The sequence below is a fragment of the Anabrus simplex genome, chromosome 7, assembly GCF_040414725.1.
Source record: "Anabrus simplex isolate iqAnaSimp1 chromosome 7, ASM4041472v1, whole genome shotgun sequence".
NCBI lineage: Eukaryota > Metazoa > Arthropoda > Insecta > Orthoptera > Tettigoniidae > Anabrus > Anabrus simplex.
The window spans coordinates 47,778,537-47,798,658 of NC_090271.1; the positions used below are offsets into that span (position 1 = coordinate 47,778,537).

The 20,122-nt window shown below is 41.3% G+C and overlaps 1 non-coding gene across 1 annotated transcript; it reads left to right on the top strand.

Moving 5' to 3' along the window:
- The first annotated feature begins 12,920 nt into the window (after window positions 1-12,920).
- On the top strand, window positions 12,921-12,997 carry TRNAS-CGA (transfer RNA serine (anticodon CGA)). The gene has a single exon. It is a non-coding gene; the product is annotated as a tRNA-Ser (tRNA).
- The last annotated feature ends 7,125 nt before the right edge of the window (window positions 12,998-20,122 follow it).

Here is a 20,122-nt window from a genome sequence, read left to right on the forward strand (position 1 = left end):
CCCATAAACTTTTATAATTTTATAAGGACCGATAAAAAGAGGTGCAAATTTGGCATAAGACTTGCTAGTTGTTTCTGACGTAGCTGGCTTTTTCAAAAGAACATACTCATTGAGTCTGAGGGGTCGGTGAAACTTTTTATCCTTCACTCTGCGTTGTCTCCGCTCACCTTGCTCGCGCAATGAAGTGGCGGCTTTCCGAATGTTTTCTTCCAGCGTAGGCTTCAGATTTCCAGGGCATTGGACAATATCGTCCCAAGGTCGATGCGGTTGTCGGTCGAAGTGAAGAGTAACAGGAATCTGTGACGTAGCCTCGTGTACTGTATTGTTTAAACATTCCATCATAATGGGTAGAACATCGATCCAAAGCCAGTGTGCATTTCCACAAAATATTCTGCAGAATTTAGATAGTTCTTGCATCACTCTCTCTGCCGGGTTACTAGATGGATGTCGGATCGAATTCAATATGTGTTTAATCCCAAGCTGTTCCATGGCTTCACGAAATTCTGCAGATGTGAACTGCGATCCGTGGTCAGTGAGAAGTGCTTTAGGCTTGCCCATATGCGGAATTAAATTTCGGGTGATTCGCCTAATAACAGATTTTGAGTTGGCCTTTTGAATTGGGTATAAAGTCACATATTTTGAGAATACATCGATGGTGACGACAACATGTCGGTTACCTCTCTTTGATGTAGGAACGGGACCGAACAAATCCATTGCGTACAGCTGTTTAGGCTCAGAAGGTATGATTGGAATAGGATTATGTTGCAATAAATGGGAGCTTGGTTTTACTCTCTGGCATGTGTCACAGGTTCGAACTATGTTCCTCACTATTGATCTTTGTTTTTCCCATATAAATTTCTCTTGTATGGTAGCCAGTGTTTTATCGATACCGCCATGTCCGGTAATTCGATGTGCATGCCAAATTAAAGGTTCGAACAATTTCGAAGGTACAACAATTCTCAATTTCGATTTTTCCGGATCCACAAATTTAAATAGAGTGTTGTCTAAATACTGATATCGGGATGCTCTTCTTCTTATTCTACGGTATCCAGGATCTCTAGGTTTAATTTTATCCTCTAGGAAATCAATGATAGGTCTTAAGTCACTGTCTCTTTTTTGAGCTTGCCGTATGTATCTGAGTTTTCTTAAGAATTCATGATCCTCGGGAACTAGTTCAAACTGGTTGACCTCCAGTACTTCCTCATTAGGATTACGGCTCAGACAGTCGGCCAGTAAATTACTCTTCCCAGAACAATGCTCCAATTGAATGTTGAATTGTTGCACAAACATTGTCCATCGAAATACTCGTTCTGATGCCATAGTAGCCTTTAGCATGAAGGTTAAAGCTTTATGATCTGTTCTAATAATGATCGGAAATCCGTAGATGATTTTCTGCCAATATTTCAATGCAAATACTATAGATAACATTTCCATCTCAGTTACGGAATAATGCTTTTCATGATTTCGTAATTTCCGACTAACGAAGGCTAGGTAAGTTTTATTTTCTGGCTTCTCTCCGTCCTCCTGGAATAACACAGCCCCAATTCCGATTCCAGATGCATCCGTTTGTAGTATAAAGGGTTTTCCGAAATCAGGATATCCTAGCTTAACGTAATTCAACAGCATCTCTTTGGTCTTGGTAAATGCCAGGTCACACTCTTCGTTCCATTTCCATCTGTTACCTTTTTTCAATAGATCTTGAAGTGGAGCTACCGTTTGGGTATAGTTGGGACAATGGCTCGCAAAGAAGTTGGCCATGCCTAGGAACTGCCGTACTTGTTTGACACGGATCGGCCTTGGAAATTTGCTAATAGCTTCAATTTTTACAGGGTTCGGCCTTATCCCTTTTCCATCAATAATATGGCCTAAAAATAACATTTCAGACTGGCAGAAGCGTGATTTCTTTAGGTTTATGTGGAACCCATATTTTGAAAGATTGCTCAACAGCTTTTCTAGTTTAACAAGATGTTCTTCGAATGTTTCACTCGCCATAAGCAGATCATCAATATATTTAGTAGTAAAACTCTTGACTTCATCTGTAAGGCATCTATCTAAGGCACGTATAAGAGCGGCTGCGGCGTTGGAAATGCCAAAGGGCAATTTTCTAAAAACGTATGTTTGCTGGTCAAACATAAATCCAGTCAATAATCTTGACTTTTCTTCCAAAAGAATGTGGTAATACGAGGATGTAAAATCCACTGATGTGAACAAGTTCATGCCACGGAATTTTCTAAGGACATCTTTAATTGCTGGCGCCTGGTCTCTTTCTGGTATCAGTTTGGAGTTAATATTTCGCGCATCCAAACATATTCTCAGAGATCCATCTGGTTTATGTACCACCACTAGAGCACTTATGAATGGTGTACTGGACTTCATGATAATCCCGTCTCCCTCCATTTCTGCAATAATTTTCCCTACACGAGAATGAAATTTCTCAGGGATCGGATAAGGCTTCTTTTTAAACGGAGTCCAATCTGTGACTACTAGAGAATATTTAAAGTCAGGGATCTGGCCTGGTTTATCATCAAACACTGATTTATACTTTAACAATAACTCTCGGAGTCGGCCTCTCTCTTCTTCCGTTCCTATAGCTTGGTTAACCTTAGAGTTTATGAGGTCATACGGGTGTGTTGCATCGTCGCCCTCTTCTATGATATTATCCAGGGCCTGATTTACCTCTTCTGTGGCCTCCTGGTCTTCGGATTCCCACGATGTCGAGGCGTTATTAATGAGAAACACACTCTGATCATTTATATCGGCTGGGTTAACCATAGCCGTTTCGAATGTCTCATCCAATCGAAAAAGAGTCTGGTTGGAATTTAGATCAATATTGGCATGGTAAGATGTCAAAAAGTCAACTCCTAGAATGATGTAAAATTTTATATTTGACATAGCCAAGAATACGTTCTGAAATTTTGTATTTCCTATTTCAACATCCAACAGTGTCTGTAGTTTGCATGCCACAGTCTTATCCGGGATAATTCCTTTTATTTTAATGTGAGATACTGGTATAATCGGGATATCATGTCTGTCCTTTAAATCATTTAGGAAAGAAGTTGAAATGACACTAATTGTAGATCCAGTATCCACTAAGCATTTCACTCTTACGCCACATATCCTAGCCGAAATAATAGGTAGTGTTTTTAGGTAGTTTGTGTTCGACTCCAGATTTTCTTCGAGTAGGTCATCTGATCTTGTCATCCAGGAATCAATCTGAACAATAATCCATTCTTGCGTTTCACTATTAATATAAGGGTTAGTGTCGAGACTATCTCCTACTAATTCAGGGGTTGTTTTTTTTATGGCACCTTGATTGTACCCATCATCTTCCGAATGTCCCTTATCTTCCCTTTGTTTTGCTCTCTGGTACTCCAAACTCTCCGCTCCAACAATATCAGGGTTGACGTTCTGCTCATGTATAGCCCGATGCTATTTCTTACGCTCTTGACTAGACTGCTGGAGTTCACGCAAATACTTCTCTCTCTCTTCCTCTCTCCAGTTTCTCTTCCGTCTCTCAGGTTTTCTATTTTCTGGTTCTCTTCTCCATCTGTCCCTGTTGTTCTCATATGGTCTTCTTCGGACATTACGTCTGGAATAATTCCATTCTTCGTTATCTCGGCGTTCTGGTCTCGGAGATCGGTCTCTGGGTGGTCTTCCTTCGACATTTCTACCCCAATTTCTCCCTTGGTTAACAATGTTCCTTTCTTCAGATCTGGTGACATTGGCTTGGAAAACTTGTTGTTCTTGGCCGTGATTTCGCCTCTGTGGTTCTCTAGATGTCATGTCGAGTTGTCGTAATATGGCCTCAGCTTGAATTGCGGTTTGTACATTTGAAGCGATCATAATTCGTTGCGTCTCTGCTGGAAGTTGCCTGGTAATAACCTTTATTAACTCAGCTTCCGATGGAGGTGTGTCTAGCTCTCGTAGCTTACGTAGCTGGCTGGAGAAAAATTCCGAAAATCGTGTTGGCGTGGATAGGGCATACCTCTTAGCATACAACTCTGTCTTGAGGTTATGTTGAATGTCTGTGTTCCAATATTTTTCTAGGAAAGCCCTCTTAAATCCTTCGAAATTGTCGAATGAATATCGGAACGCTGTGAACCACGTCAATACAGAATTCTCCAAATATCTTTCCGTTACTCGCAGTTGGCGCTCTTCTGGTATCTTGTTGTCCCGAAAATATTCCTGTAGTTCATTAATAAAACTCCTGGGAGTTACCCCTTTTACGTTATCAAATTTTTTTGGATGGTCTTCCTGCATTCGAATTATATTTACTATCTGCGTTTGACCTGACGTATTAAACTGACTTACTCCTCCGCTATTATATCCTGGAGCTGGATTGGTGACATTTACACTGTTATTGACATTCATTTGGTCGTCCTGCTTCAGAGTTGAAGATAAGACTTCTCCGGATACCTTCTTCTCTAAATTACTTTGCCTCTCTAACAATGTGTTGGTTACAATATTATGACTTTCGCCTTGCAACTTAAGCAACTGTAACTCTTTAGTGAGTTCCTGAATTCCATTCTGTAGTTCTTGTTTATAAGATTCCGAACTAGCTTTGACCTCTCCTATTTCTTTATCTATTGAGGTTTTCATAGTTTGCAAACTCTGTTGTGTCTCCTCAATCGTTTCGTAAAAATATTCAAGTCGCTCTGAGTTGGTGACTTGGGCTACTTTTATTTCAGCAATAACGCCCTTTTCTACCTGTTTCACAGTTTCGAAAATTTGCGTGAATTTCCTAGACCATGCTGTTTTGGTTGCTGTTAAGTCCTGTGCATTCTCATCGATTTTCTCCTCAATCGCTTGAAATTTATCTTGCACCTCGTCCTTATACTTGCCTAATCCTTGCAAAATCCCAGTTTGTACTTTAGCTAGCCTTTCACTAAATTCATTAGACATAGCTGACATGGCGTTGTCTATTCCGGCCTGGATTTCTCCCTTTAAATTTGAAAACTTTTGCTTCACAGATACCAATTCACTTTGAACTGAAGCTAACTTCCCGTTAAATAATTTAACGTCCATGTGTAACTTTTCGATATTTTCCTCTGTCTTGCTTTGAATTTCCTCAATAGTACCTTTGAGTTCCCTTTTTATTAACTCACTATTCTCGCTAAGTTTTTGTTCTAGATTTACACTAAGTTTTTGCTCTAGATTTACACTATTTTCGCTAAGTTTTTGTTCTAGATTTACACTATTTTCGCTAAGTTTTTGCTCTAGTAATTCATTATTTTCACTAAGTTTTTTCTCTAATGATTTACTATTCTCACTAAGTTTATGCTCTAATAATTCGTTATTTTCACTGAGTTTTTGCTCTAACTTAGTTTGATTCTCATTCATTTCCCGTTTTAAATTATTTTGTAAGTCTGTCACTACTCCATCTAGGAGTCTACGTAAATCCTCCATTGTTACAGTACTCATTTTCCTTTGAAATAAACGGCAATTCAGACATGGGAGGACTAAGTTCGATGGCCACGTACCAGAATCCAATTCATCAGTCACAAGTGGATTGATGTCACAGCCTTCAGAGAAGATTAACGTCGTAAAATACAATCCTACAGCCTAAGTCCAAATTATGCGGAAAATAGCCGCTACAAAAAAGAATTTTGACAACTATCGTCCAGATTTTGTTTATAATTAAACAACAAGGCCCTTCCTAAACTTAACCTGAGTGTAGTTCGCCACAAAATTTTGGGCTAATAAATGTCTCAAAATAACCTGGAAAAATTTTATTTGTCGCCGCATCTTGCTTTTGTCCAAATTCTGGACTACAAGATCGAGTCCTTTTATTGGTACAGCCAATAAATCGGGCCTAACCACGTTGGCCGCCAAATCTATACCTGCCCCCATCATGCCGGGCTCAGCTCGCCGGAGAGCGAGGGTCTCAGAGGTTCGCTATCGGCTGTGCAGAAATTTTTAAAGGCAGGGATAGATGAAGGACTAGCGACAAATGAAAGGAGACTAAAATAAGTTTACACATTTATTAAAACTGACACTCTTTTAAATAAAACAATTAAATTCACAAAATCTGGGTTTGATTCTTGAAAATATCTTCTCCTCGTGCTATCACTTATGAGGGATCTCGCTCAAATTAAAGTTCAACGACTGTTCGTTTCTGTAATAATAAATATAGGAATCATTAATTTACTGAAAAATTGATTGAAAAACAAAATAATATCTGATATCATTCTCCTATAATGATAATCAAATTGTTTAAATCAAAATATTCCATCTGGATTTCGCTTATTTTTACAAGAAAATGATTATTTTCTCTTCCTTATTTAAATTATTGAAAATTATTTAATTCATCCATTTATGGTTAGCAAGTCTTCCTTAGACTTTCCCTTTAACAATTACTTCATTTTTATAATTATTAATTGAATACACGTCTTGTAATAAATTTTTACTTGAACTTATATCAACCTAAATTTTACTCAATTTTATGCAGTAAGTGACTGTACAATAACTAATAATTAAATCTCGTGACATCAGTCCACGGACGTTGCCTTCTCTTATTCACTTTAACTTAGTGAATTAGGCCCTAGTCTACCTTAAATTACAATAAAATCTTCTAAAGATTTAAAATTGATCCAATTACGGACACGCGAAATAATACAAATCGGTCAAAAATTTGACGCACATAGTGGAGAATATCGTCACAAAATCATACAAGAAATATTCAAAAAACACAGAATAGGATCAAATCACACATCACACATTCACACATGGGTACACGGCATTATTATAATACTATTTACACGAACACTAACCCATTATTATTAAATTCAGGATTTACTGCAAATTAGGGAAACCATTCTCTAGATGACACTATCACGCACATCCCAGGTATCAATTTAGAATGTGATGGAATTAAGGTTATCACTTATACGTAGAAATTAACTATACAACGATGTCCAAGGAATATTTTAAACAGAAATCATCCCAATTAAGCAAGTAGAATAACTACAACACCGGTCAAAATATTAGAATACGCGCTTACGGTACATGGGTTGCGGCATTTATTTTTATTCACCTATAATGTCGTGGCTCTCGATTACTCTGCACTGAAGTTCGAAGAAATCATGTCCAGTGACACATCTCTTCCCAAATTTGACTCTAATGGATGCATAAATTATTACTCAAAATATAATGCCCATCTGCAAGTCATACTCAAATTTATAGCGCAGAAAACATACATATAATTCGTCATTACTCCGTCCGGAGAATTGCCATGTCCCAGGCTTACTTTACATAAAGTGAGCACACGATAATACTTTCCAAGAATAACTAACATTAAACCCATGACCTTATTAAATCATTTTAGCCCGTAATTAGGTTTAATTATTTTTACTCATTATTATTATTATTATATTCCTGACCGTGCATAATCTCACTCGCAAAGCTGTCGTATGAAGTTACTCGGATGACTCTAAACAAACTCGAACCCACAAACATGTCGTACAATCGTAGAATGAAATTCTACACTAAGAAAAACACTAGAACACTGTCCTAATTTGTCTCAATTAATTTTCAAATTATTTCAAAACCAATCAAAATTTACGCGGGGTTCATTTATCTTTTATCTCTCCTGCCTTCCAAATTCTTAGGACAGTTGAGGTCTCTCTCGATGACATACACTCATTTCTAACTAATAGAACAAATACACACTCATTCCAGAGCACTAACTACCTCTCACCAAAGAAAGAAGAATGAAAAGTCTAACTACTGCAAAACTAACAGAAATCTAAATGAATAAGGTAAGGCTACGTTTACAAACATTTTACAAAGATAGAAAGAAATTAAATTCTTAAAGAATACTCATGTGGCTGGTGTGAACTGGATTCTGGCTGATGACCTAGCACGTGGTCACATCACCTTCCATCGAACAAAGTCTCGCCCATGTCCGACGCCTTACATGTTTAGTGACTCATGGAGGAGCTGAAGATACACAGGAACTTGTAGTATTCTTCGCGGAACTGGATAACCATCTTGCAGTGAACTCGAACCATGGACCTTCCTTCTTCCAAGTTCTCGTAGAAAGCTGAAACTAACAAAAGTCTTAGCAATAGCCCAGGATACACACACGATGCTTTATAATTTGGATGTAGACACTTATCTTAGGATAACCCTAAATAAAATCGTAGCAAAATTTTCCGAGTGTCTGAATTGCTGTTTATACAGTCCTCGATGCTTTCTCTAACGTAAAGTCTTCCAGTGAAGCAAACGACGTCCAGTCTCTTCCGTAGCTGCAGTCAGAGTAATGCTCAAATTTAGCGTCCCGAAGTACAAAAGCCTCTATAAAATTTTCCTCTGGAATTACCATTAATTTCCTATCCTAAGACGTAGGTGTGTCCCTCAATTACATCTAATTGGTGGATTTGTTGCATTCCTGTGAAAATTGTCATTTTTATTGGCTGCTCCAGTTTCACGTCACTTGACTTTCCATTTATTGATCGATTGAGATCAGGCTGCTCGCCGGGTCACGTGGTACGCACACATGTGTTTGAAGGCCACATAACAGGAATTTCACCCTGCTTCCTCGTTCTCTTGGTAGGTCGGGAAAAACCGGTCCGCAAGTGGCTGGTTCGCACTAGCACGGAAGTACAGAATCTCACCCTCTTGGCGATTAAATAATGTTCCAACACGCTGATGAAATAAATAATTTTACTTTTACTAAATTATTACCACTTTTGAAGGGGACAATATATAATTAGGGCTTGTGTTGATTTATTGGCTAATCAATTAACTTTCCTTTTTAACCTATCTCTTCGCACTTTATCCTTTCCTCAAAAATGGAAAGTCGCTAAAGTTACGCCCATTTTTAAGACAGGCAGTTTTGTAACCATATCAAATTATCGTCCAGTGTGTATTATTAATGCCGTAGGTAAGGTATATGAACATATATTGCACCATAAGATTTATAACCATGTTAAGATTGCTCTATCAGAATTTCAACATGGATTTGTACCCAACAGATCAGTTATCACCAATCTTTTGGGCTATACTCAAAGTTTGTATGATACCATAAACACCAACGGAAGGACTGATGCTGTTTATATGAATTTGGAAAAAGCATTCGATAAAGTCGACCATAGAATTTTAATTACAAAAATGTATAAATTTGGTTTTTGTAAACAGTTGTTGCAGTTAATGTGTTCATATTTAAAAAACCGACAGCAGTTTGTTTATTTTAACAATGGAATTTCAGATAATTTTATCAGTCCTTCTGGTGTTCCGCAAGGTTCAAATCTTGGACCTCTATTGTTTTTAATTCTAATTAGTGATTTACCAGACAATATTTGCCACTCTAACTGTTTACTTTTTGCAGATGATTTGAAACTTTACAAATACATTAGCGACCACCACGACCAAGACGAGTTGCAAAAGGACATTAATAATGTCATTTCTTGGTGTGATGTTAATAAGTTGTATTTGAATGTTAGTAAATGTAAATACATGACCTTTACCAGGAGGAAGGAATTTGAAGTCTCAGCCTATCATATACGGGGGAAAAAATTGGATAGGGTTTTAACATTTAAGGATCTTGGTATAATTTTTGACAGTAAGCTAACGTTCATTAATCATATCAATACAATAACAAAGAATGCTAACCGAATGTTAGGATTTTTGATAAGAACATCGAGACCATTTACTCAGCCCTCTGTACTGAATAAATTATATATTACCTTGGTACGGAGCATACTGGAATATTCTGTAATAATCTGGAGCCCGTACACAAAGCAACAAGTGAAGGCTATTGAAATTGTACAAAACAAATTTCTACGTTACCTTTATTTCAAAACTTTTAATACTTTTTGCCCTTTCGACACATCAACCCATTTATTAAGGAATATATTTAAATTTACTTCATTGAAAACTAGACGGTCCCTAATCTCTATACAAATACTAAGAAAAATTGCAATAGGACGATTTGATTCCTTGGACCTGTCAAGACGCATTTCATTCCATGTTCCGCAGACAAGATCACGTCAGCACCAATTATTTCACGTTCAAACGTAAAAAACATTGCATCAGTCAAATTCATCTTTCGTAAAAATGACAACGCTTTACAACACTGTAACAAAAGAAGTCGATATATTCACCAAATCGGATAAAGAATTCAGTAAGAAACTAGAAGCCTGCCTTTACAATTTGTAAATTTTTGATAATTCCTTCTTTCTGGTATTCTTCATATTTCCCAGTGTACTCATCCATGTTTTAAGTTTCCTTGTTTTTGCATTGTCTTTTCCTTTGTATTACTGTGTGATTTCTTAGTGAAGTTCTCATTTATCATCAACTGTAAATGGTATCATATATAATGTTAATTTTGTTCCATTTTGTTTTTGTTCATTTTAAATTTTGTTTTTGTTAAACTTTAACTCAATGTACAGAATGTTACTGAATGTCAAGAAGGTACTTAATTGGGTGTAAAACCTGTGTACTTTCAAATAAATAAATAAATAAATAAATAAATAAATAAATAAATAAATAAATAAATAAATAAATAAATAAATAAATAAATAAATAAATAAATAAATAAATAAATCTGTAACGAGGGGTGGCCGCCCAACCCCTCGATGTTCGGACTCGATTTCACCTTGGTTTCGCTCGCCGCTTGTTGAAGACACTCACCACAGCACTCCTCGAACACTCAAGTCGTGGAGTTTCCGAAATGCTCGTGCCGAGCCTCCGGGCCATCACATTCTGCCCTCGTTCAAACTCAGATAGATCCCCATTCCACACACGGACAACATGCTTACTAATACTACTGTGTAGAGATGAGAAGAATGCAAGAATGAGGAATGTGGCCTGCAAGCACGAACTTCCTGTTCTGCCCAGACAGATCGGCTCTTATCTGCTACACGAAAACATTGACTCACTCTTCGTAGTTTGCTGGATTGCAACTGGCAAGAGCGAAGAGCTGCCAGTAGAAGATAATGTAAATTCGCCTGGGTAGTAGCGGAGTTGCTATGGTAACCACTGCGTCACTGGCTCTGCTGGTGAAAACCCCTTCGCCCCGTGCCTCACCGGGCATGTGCATTCTTCTGATCTCCCAACAATACATGCACCGTGCGTCTGTCTGGCTAGCAGTCATTCCTCGTCAGGTGACGCTGCTATCGCGTGGACGGTTTATGTCGGTAGTAGGTAGGTGGTCATAAATGTTCTGGCTGATCAGTATATATCTGGCCTAATGCCACTCTGCACGGAAATGGTTAGAAGACCAGATCACGATGAAATGGTTTGTTTTTACAATATATACATAGAGGAATCGCCATTCGGGTGCATCTAGCAGCAGTCATCGTAAATGTGTGGAATGTACAGTAAAACAGCACATCTGTAAACAATGCTTGCTCTTGCTGTTTCTCGCAACACTGCGACACGCTCCTTACAAAACACCTGCACCAAATTATTCAAACATAATTACAGCATTGAACAATGATGCATTCTTCTTATTATTATTTATCTGTTTACCCTCCAGGGTAGGTTTCTTCCTTGGTCTCAGCGAGGGATCCCACCTCAACCGCCTCAAGTGCAGTGTCCTACAGCTTCAGACTCTGGGTCGGGGATCCAACTGGGTGAATGACCAGTACCTCGCCCAAGCAGCCACAAGTGCTATGCTGAACAGGGGCCTTGCCGGTGGGGGGTGGGGGGATAATGGAAGCGGTAGACAAGGAAGAGGGAAGGAAGCGGCCGTGGATTTAAGTTAGGTACCATCCCGGCATTTACCTGGAGAACAAGTGGGAAACTACGGAAAACCACTTCCAGGATGGCTGCGGTGAGAATCGGACCGACCTCTACTCAGTTGACCTCCCGAGGCTGAGTGGATCTCGTTCCAGCCCTCGTACCAATTTTCAAATTTCGTGGCAGAGCCGGGAATCGAACTCCGGCCTCCGGGGGGTGGCAGCTAATCACACTAACCACTACACCACAGGGGCGGGAAAATTGATACCAAAATATCATATTTCTTGTTACAAGATGATACTTTCTTGATATGTAGTGCACCTTAGATCGTTTTGAACACAAAATTTGCTCAACATTTAACTTTTTTTACACCTTTATTCGGCAACAATGTATAAGTCTAACAATTGATGTAGTAACAATCAGTGAACTCAGCTTCGAACGAGCTCTCTTTGCGTGAAGGTAATAAAATAGTGTACTTACACCTATCAGTTGTGCGGTTTGTATTTTTCAAACTTTATTTGAAGAGTTTTTGATTTAATTTTGTTCGTATATTTTTCAGGCTTGTAATCCAATGATTATTACATCTGTTACTTCAGTATCGGTTGCAGAGTATAGTTCTGTAGTAACTGTAAAATTAAACCAATTTTAAGTACGAATATGTAAGTGGTTCATGGTTGACAGTTCAGCAGTTTAGATATTAAACCATGGAGACAGGATGAGTTGGCCGTGCAGTTAGGGGCGCGCAGCTGCGAGCTTGCATTCTGGGGATAGTGGGTTCGAATCCCACTGTCGGCAGCCCTGAAGATGCTTTTCTGTGGTTTCCCATTTTCACACAAGGCAAATGTTGGGGCTGTACCTTAATTAAGGCCACGGCTTCTTTCTTCCCACTCCTAGCCCTTTCCTGTCCCATCGTCGCCATAAGATCTATCTGTGTTGGTGCGACGCAAAGCAATTAGCAAATACTTTTTAAATAATCTTACAATAATGAATAATCCATTTGTTCATATAATTTGACAATATATTGCGTTAGTCCTACTTGCTGTAATTACATTCATGTTAATGAATATTGAATTTTCACGACCGCATTGTAATCGAAACAGACTTTCAACGTATTAGGTCGTGTTACGTACATGTAGTACGTGTTGAAGAGATGTTAAGTACAGAACAAAAATGGCCAGCCGGACACCAGTGGGATCCGAACCCACAACCTCCTTTCAAACAGAACTAAGATGGCCTAGGCCACCATAGCTCAATTGGTAGAGCAACCGACGCGAAATCGGGAGGTTGTGGGTTCGGATCCCACTGGTGTCCGGCTGGCCATTTTTGTTCTGTACTTAACATCTCTTCAACACGTACTACATGTACGTAACACGACCTAATACGTTGAAAGTCTGTTTCGATTACATTCATGTTAGTTATTCATACGATTTACACTGAAGAAAATGGAAATCGCAACACCCAGAAGGAGTGATGCTACATGGCTGCAATTAAACATGCAGGACAAGTGTTCGGTTGTGATTCGCTGATTACACTTTCAGGTCCCTCAGACCGCAAGTTTGGTCAACAATCAGTACAGGATGTGCCCACCACGAGCTGCAATACATTGATGAATTCATCGAGGCATGGAGTCAATAAGGCCCTGGATATCTTCCTGAGGAATTTTGGCCCATGCTTACTGCACTGCACGGGTCAGTTGTTCCAGAGTTGTGGGTGGCTGAGGACGGTTGGTCAATTGTCGACCCATCATGTCCCACACATGCTCAATAGGACTGAGGTCCGGGGATCTGGCGGGCCATTCTAAGGTTGTGATGTCGTGGAGAGCTTCTCTGGAGATGCGTGCAGTGTGAACTCGGACATTGTCCTGCTGAAACATCCCATTAGCAATGTTCGCCATCATAGGGACAACCACTGGATTGAGTACCCTTTCAACATACTGTCGAGCAATCCTAGTGCCGTCAACAAGCACTAATTGTGATTTCACATTAAAGCCAATAGCTCCCAAGACCATAATACTTCGTGTTGGCCCTGTGTGCTTCACGACAATAAGATCTGGGCGGCCCCCTCTCCCCGGTACGTCGGAGCACACGATTCCGGCGATCACTGCGGGCAAGACAGAAGCGCGATTCATCACTAAAGACGACCCTATGCCATTCGTCGACCCACGTCGATCTTTCTGGACACCAGGCCAGCCTTACACCGCGCTGTTGTGGGGTCAAAGGAACACCTTCTGCAGGGACACGGGCTCGTAAGCCAGCTGCACGCAGGCCACAGCTGCTCGAATTTGCGCTGCTGTTGCATGGGGTTCCATCTGGGCCATCCGAATGATGCGGCGATCCTTCTCACAGTTGTCTGTCGCGCTGGGCCTGTGCCAGGTCTACGAGTGTGGGTACCTTCATTTGACCACTGGTGCCATACACGTTGTACCGTAGATGCCTGTCGGCCAACACGTGCAGCAACAGTCCTTAGCGATAATCCAGCCTCACACAGCCCAATTATCCGAGCCCTCTCAAACGGCGACAGTTGTTGATAGCGTGCTCTTCTCTGTCGTCGAGGCATCTTTGACAGGGAACACTTCACTGCACTACGCTACACCAGAGTCCGTATACTGGAGTTGATTCCTCCGCGGCCAATCACGTGGGGAGACCTGTAGCAACAATCCAAAGGGTCTGAAACTTTGATCGTTTACATACCTACATGGCATCGTTCCATATCTTGAAAATCAACACAAACGACCAATTCCTTCATGGTGTTGCAATTTCCATATTCTTAAGTGTACATTTCATTTGAGGGGACCCGATTTTTTTTTTTTTTTTTTTTTTTTTGCAGGCTGACCCTATCACGTTCGTTAAGTCCTTGGAAAGCGTAATGGGAAATCAACGAAGAAATTCACTGCAACTCAGTGATGAAAAACGATACGGCGTATGGCTTTTAGCGCCGGGAGTGTCCGAGGATATGTTCGGCTCGCCAGGTGAAGGTATTTTGATTTGATGCCCGTAGGTGGTCTGCGTGTCGTGATGAGGATGACATGACTATGAAGACGACACATACACCACGCCCCCGTGCGAGTGAAATTAACCAATGTTGGTTAAAATTCCCGACTCTGCCGGGAATCGAACCCAGGACCCCTGTGACCAGGACGCTAACCATTTAGCCATTGAGCCGGACGACTAACAGTGATGATGTTACTATCAACCACAAGGGAAAAAAGTGCCCTCTGCTGGATCAAGCAATAAGCTTTGATAAGATGATGCAGTGTGCCTCCGTAGCTCAGACACCAGCACGTCGGCCTCTCACCGCTGGATAAAGTGGTTCAAATCCAGGTCACTCAATGCCAGATTTGTGCTGGACAAAGCGGAGGCGGTTTTGGTTTTTCTCCGGGTACTCCGGTTTTCCCTGTTATCTTTCATTCCAGAACCACTCTCCATTCTCATTTCATAGCATCTATCAGTCATTAATAAATCACTTTGGGAGTGGCGACCCCATCGTACTAATAGCCTATACAGGGTGTTAGGTGTATACGTGCAGATATTTATTGTAGCAATAGAGAACGATGTGACGAACCACTATATATCAAACTTTTAGTAATCCTCGGAAGTTATTTTCGAGAGCAAAGGGGTACGATGTTTTTAGAATAGGTAGTATGCCTTGTTCATGTGAATGAATAGCTTTCCTTTGATAACAGGCAAGTCACGTGCCATCCCTGCCAAACTGGTTTCTGTTCTGTTTATGTTTAAGAGCAAATGAACTACTGTGACAGCTGAGCGCTCCCTATTCCATGCCACTAGATGTTACGTAATATACTTGCCAAACTGGTTTTATGTTTACGAGCAACTGACCTACGGTAACAGCTGAAGGCTACCAGTCTACAACATGTTACGTTACATTATCGCCAGACTGGTTTGTTGTTGTTAGTATTTAGTTTCCGTCTTAGGGGTTTCAGACAACACTAGTTATCGGTTTCGGACCCTGGAGATGTATTGAATTCTCAGCGTTAATACTGGTTCATTTGCTGTTACGTCCTTTAGGGGATAGGGATATCTGTGGTCGTCAGCCCTGTGGTCTAGTGAGTATGGAAATGACCTGAAAACCTGTGTCGGTGCGCGACCTGTACGAGCGTGTGATATAATTATTGGTTGGGATACGCACGCCGGGACGTGAAATGCGGTACGATCCCCGTTGTGCATTGCGTAAAGGTAGAAGAAGGAAGACAGTTCCTTGCGCCAACGAACAAATGCATGGCATAGGATATCCATATGAGTAGAATCAGAATTGAATTATCGAAGCACATCGAACGTTTTGTTTCAAACGAAAAATGGACATATTATACAACTAAGTAAATTAAACGTACCTACATTTCGTGCTTCCTGCCTGGTTGAGTGGCTAAAACGGTTGAGGTGCCAGCCTTTTGACTCCAACTTCGCATGTTCGAACCTGGCCCCGTGCAGTGGTATTTGAAAGTGCTCAAATACGTCAGCCTCGTGTCGGTATATTTACTGGTACACCGAGCTTGATAGCTGCAGTCGCTTAAGTGCTACCAGTATCCAGTATTCGGGAGATAGTGGGTTCGTACCCCACTGTCGGTAGCCCTGAAGATGGTTTTCCGTGGTTTCCCATTTTCACACGAGGCAAATGCGGGGGCTGTACCTTAATTAAGGCCATGGTTGCTTCTTTCCCACTCCTAACCCTTACCTGCCCCGTCATCGCTATAATACCTATCTGTGTCGGTGCGACGTAAAGCAACTTGTCATTCGAGCCAAGACACCACTGTGGTTCAGAATATCCTCTGGTGCTTAAACATACGTTCACGGAGGTCATCCGAAGTGGTTACCTCAGTTCGGTATACTTTGTTTCTCATGTCCCCCCAGGCATAACAATCCACTGGAATAAGGGCTGGCCAATTGATAGTTCCACATCGTCCTGTCTACCGTTGAGGAAATGTCTGCACCATCGTGTAAAATCCACGTGGTTCGGCGTAGTCGAAGCGACACGTCCTCTGAAAGCTCCAGTAACGTACTGTATCTACTGTACAGGAGCAAGATAACATTAATAAAAAGATGTAACCGACCCCCAACTACACCCATCCTGATATTAATTAGAACCGGTGCTGGAAACTGCCTTGTCCTATTGAATGGGGATATTCCACAGCTCATGAGTGGGATATAGTGGGTTCCAACCAATCTGTCGGCAGCCCTAAAGGTGGTTCACCGTGGTTTTCCATGTTCACACCAGGCAAGTGCTGGGGCTGTAACGTCATGAATGCCACGATCGCTTCCTTTCCGATACTAGACCTTTCCCGTCCCATCGTCACCATAAGGAAAGCTACACCGATCAAATGTATGCAAGTAAGGTGATTGGTACCGGTCTGAGTGTCTGAGACCGTTGAGGTCCTTATCTTCCGACCTCCAACTTGGCAGGTTCAATCTTGGCTCAGTCTGATGATATTTGATGGGGCACACATACGTCAGTCTCGTGTCGTAGAAATACTGGCACGTAAATGAACTCCTGCGATATGAAATTTCGTCACCGCAGCGTCTCAGAAAACGGTATAAATAGTATGTGGGACGTAACGCAAAATAACCCCAATAAAAAGACAATTGGTCAAAGAGACAGACTTCCCACTGCATCCATCCAGATATCAATTGAGAGCCGGTGCTAGAGGTTGCCTTGGTATACTAAATATTAAACACTCCTTCTATAAAAATTGCCTCATGTGTCACTAATACACTTGACAGAAATTCTGGATTGAGTGCTTGATCAATTAACCAGCGGCAGAAATCCACTCTTAAATCATCACCGAGCTTGATAGTAGCAGTCGCTAAAGTTCGAACAGTATCCAATATTCGGGATGTACTGGCTTCGAATCCCTCTGTCGGCAGCTTTTAAGGTGATTTTCCGTGGTTTTTCATGTTCACACCAGGCAAATGCTAGGGCTGTACCTTAATTAAGACCACGGTTGCTTCCTTCCCGATCCTAGTCCTTAGTTATATCTGTCGCCATAAAACCTATCTGTGTCGGTGCGACGCACCGATACAGAACCCATTATCTCCGGGATGCAAGCTCTCAGCCATGCGTCTCTAAACGCACGGCCAACTCGCCCGGTAATAATAATAATAATAATAATAATAATAATAATAATAATAATAATAATAATAATGATAATAATAATATTTTTTGCTGCCGGGCAGAGTGGCTCAGACGGTTGAGGCGCTGGCCTTCTGACCCCAACTTGGCAGGCTCGATCTTGGCTCAGTCCGATGGTATTCGAAGATGCTCAAATAAGTCAGCCTCGTGTCAGTAGATTTACTGGCGCGTAAAAAGAACTCCTGCGAGACTAAATTACAGCACCTCAGCGCCTCCAGAAACAGTAAGAGTAGTTAGTGGGACGTAAAGCAAATAACATTACCGGTATTATTATTAACAAGTCATTAGGAGCTGAAAGGCAGGGAAGAAAATAGTAAAATATGCGTGGTGTAGGAGGAAACAAGATGAAATGTACTTCACCCGTGCCTACATCGCTCGCAGTAGTTTACTACAGGATAGTATGCGTAAGACCAGAACCAGGTCTCTTTGCGATGAGTCAGGTGTATCTTCGTATTGTGGTTAGCACTAGAGGACAAAGTGTGACAAACAGGTTTTGTGTATAAACATCAAACATGCACAACAACAGACACACACACGCAATGTACCCAAACCAGTACAGTGTAGAATGAAGAACTGCCATGCTGTGTTCAAGGTCAATATCTAGCGTTTTAACAAGCAAGTCTTCCGTGTGTTGTGTTCAGCTTGCGCCACGTACAAGGCAATCGCGAACTGAAAGTCTAGATTTATAATTTTTGTTACCGGTACTTCAATTTTTCTGCTCGGATTTATGAGAATATCGAACTATCGAGACTCAAAATACTACATCGATAGAGAACTGAACTCCCAACTCAATACGCTGCAGAAATGGTGTAACATCTGACATACCAATGTGAAACACGTAGCAATTGTTCAAGTGACCTTCCTGGACTACTCTGCAGGCTTCACTTCTCCGTACCCGGCGAGTTGGCCATGCGATTAGGAGCGCACAGTTGTGAGCTCGCATCCGGGAGATTGGGGCTTCGAACCCCAATGTCGGCAGCCCTGAAGATGGTTTTCCGTGGTTTCCCAAGTTCACACCAAGCATTGAGGGGGTTGAACCTTAATTAAGGCCACGACCACTTTCTTACCATTCCTAGGCCTTTCTTGTCCGATTGTCGCCATAAGACCTCTCTGTGTCGGTGCGACGTAAAGCAACTAACAAAAGAAAATCACTTCTCCGAATCCAGTCTTCCGTAATATCCATTGGAGATCTGGCGGGCCAATTGATGGGTCCAAGTCGTCCTATTCGCCACAGACCAAAGGACTGATCCAAATGATCACGCAGTAAGCGGCTTATATCAGGTGGTGGACCATCGTGTAAAAACCCCATGTTTCGGCGTAGTCGAAACGGAGCGTCCTCTGAAAGCTCTAATAACGTACCTATGAGGAACTCCAGGTAAGATACCCCTATGAACTGTGCAGGTAAGATGATAATAATGCCATTGGCTTTACGTCCCACTAACTACTTTTCACGGTTTTCGGAGACGCGGATTTGCAGGAATTTAGTACCATAGGAGTTCTTCACGTACCAGTAAATCTACTGACACAAGGCTGACGTATTTGAGCACCTTGTCAAGACTGGACTCAGAAGGCCAGTGCCTCAACCGTCTGAGCCACTCAGCCCGGCAAGATGATTGGTGCAGCACTGCGTAAGGTGCTGGCCTTCTGAACCCAACTTGGGAGGCTTGGTCTTGGCTCAGTCCGGTGGTATTTGAAGGTGCTCGTGTCTGTAGATTTATTTGCATTAAAAAATACTGCGATAAAAAAATTCTGGCATTTCAGCGTCTCCGAAACCGTGCAAATTAGTTAGTGGAACGTAAAGATATTATTATTATTATTATTATTATTATTATTATTATTATTATTATTATTATTATTATTATTATTATTAGTAGTAGTAGTAGTAGTAGTAGTAGTAATATTATTTTTACGGAAGTTGTAATTAAACGGGTCCATTACAGTCATCATTTCACCTATCGGTACCTACTGTTCAGTAATAAGCCTTCCGTCCGCCTCTGTGGTGCAGTGGTTAGTGTGATTAGCTGCCACCCCCGAAGCTCGGGTTCGATTTCCAGCTCTGACAAGAAATTTGAAAAGTGGTACGAGGGCTGGAACGGGGTCCACTTAGCCTCGGGAGGTCAAATGAGTAGAGGTGGTCCGATTCCCACCTCAGCCATCCTGAAAGTTGTTTCCCGTAGTTCCCCCCTTCTCCAGGCAAATGCCGGGATGGTACCTAACTTAAGGCCACGGCCGCTTCCTTCCCTCTTCCTTGTCTATCCTTTCCAATCTTCCCATACCCCCGCAAGGCCCCTGTTCAGCA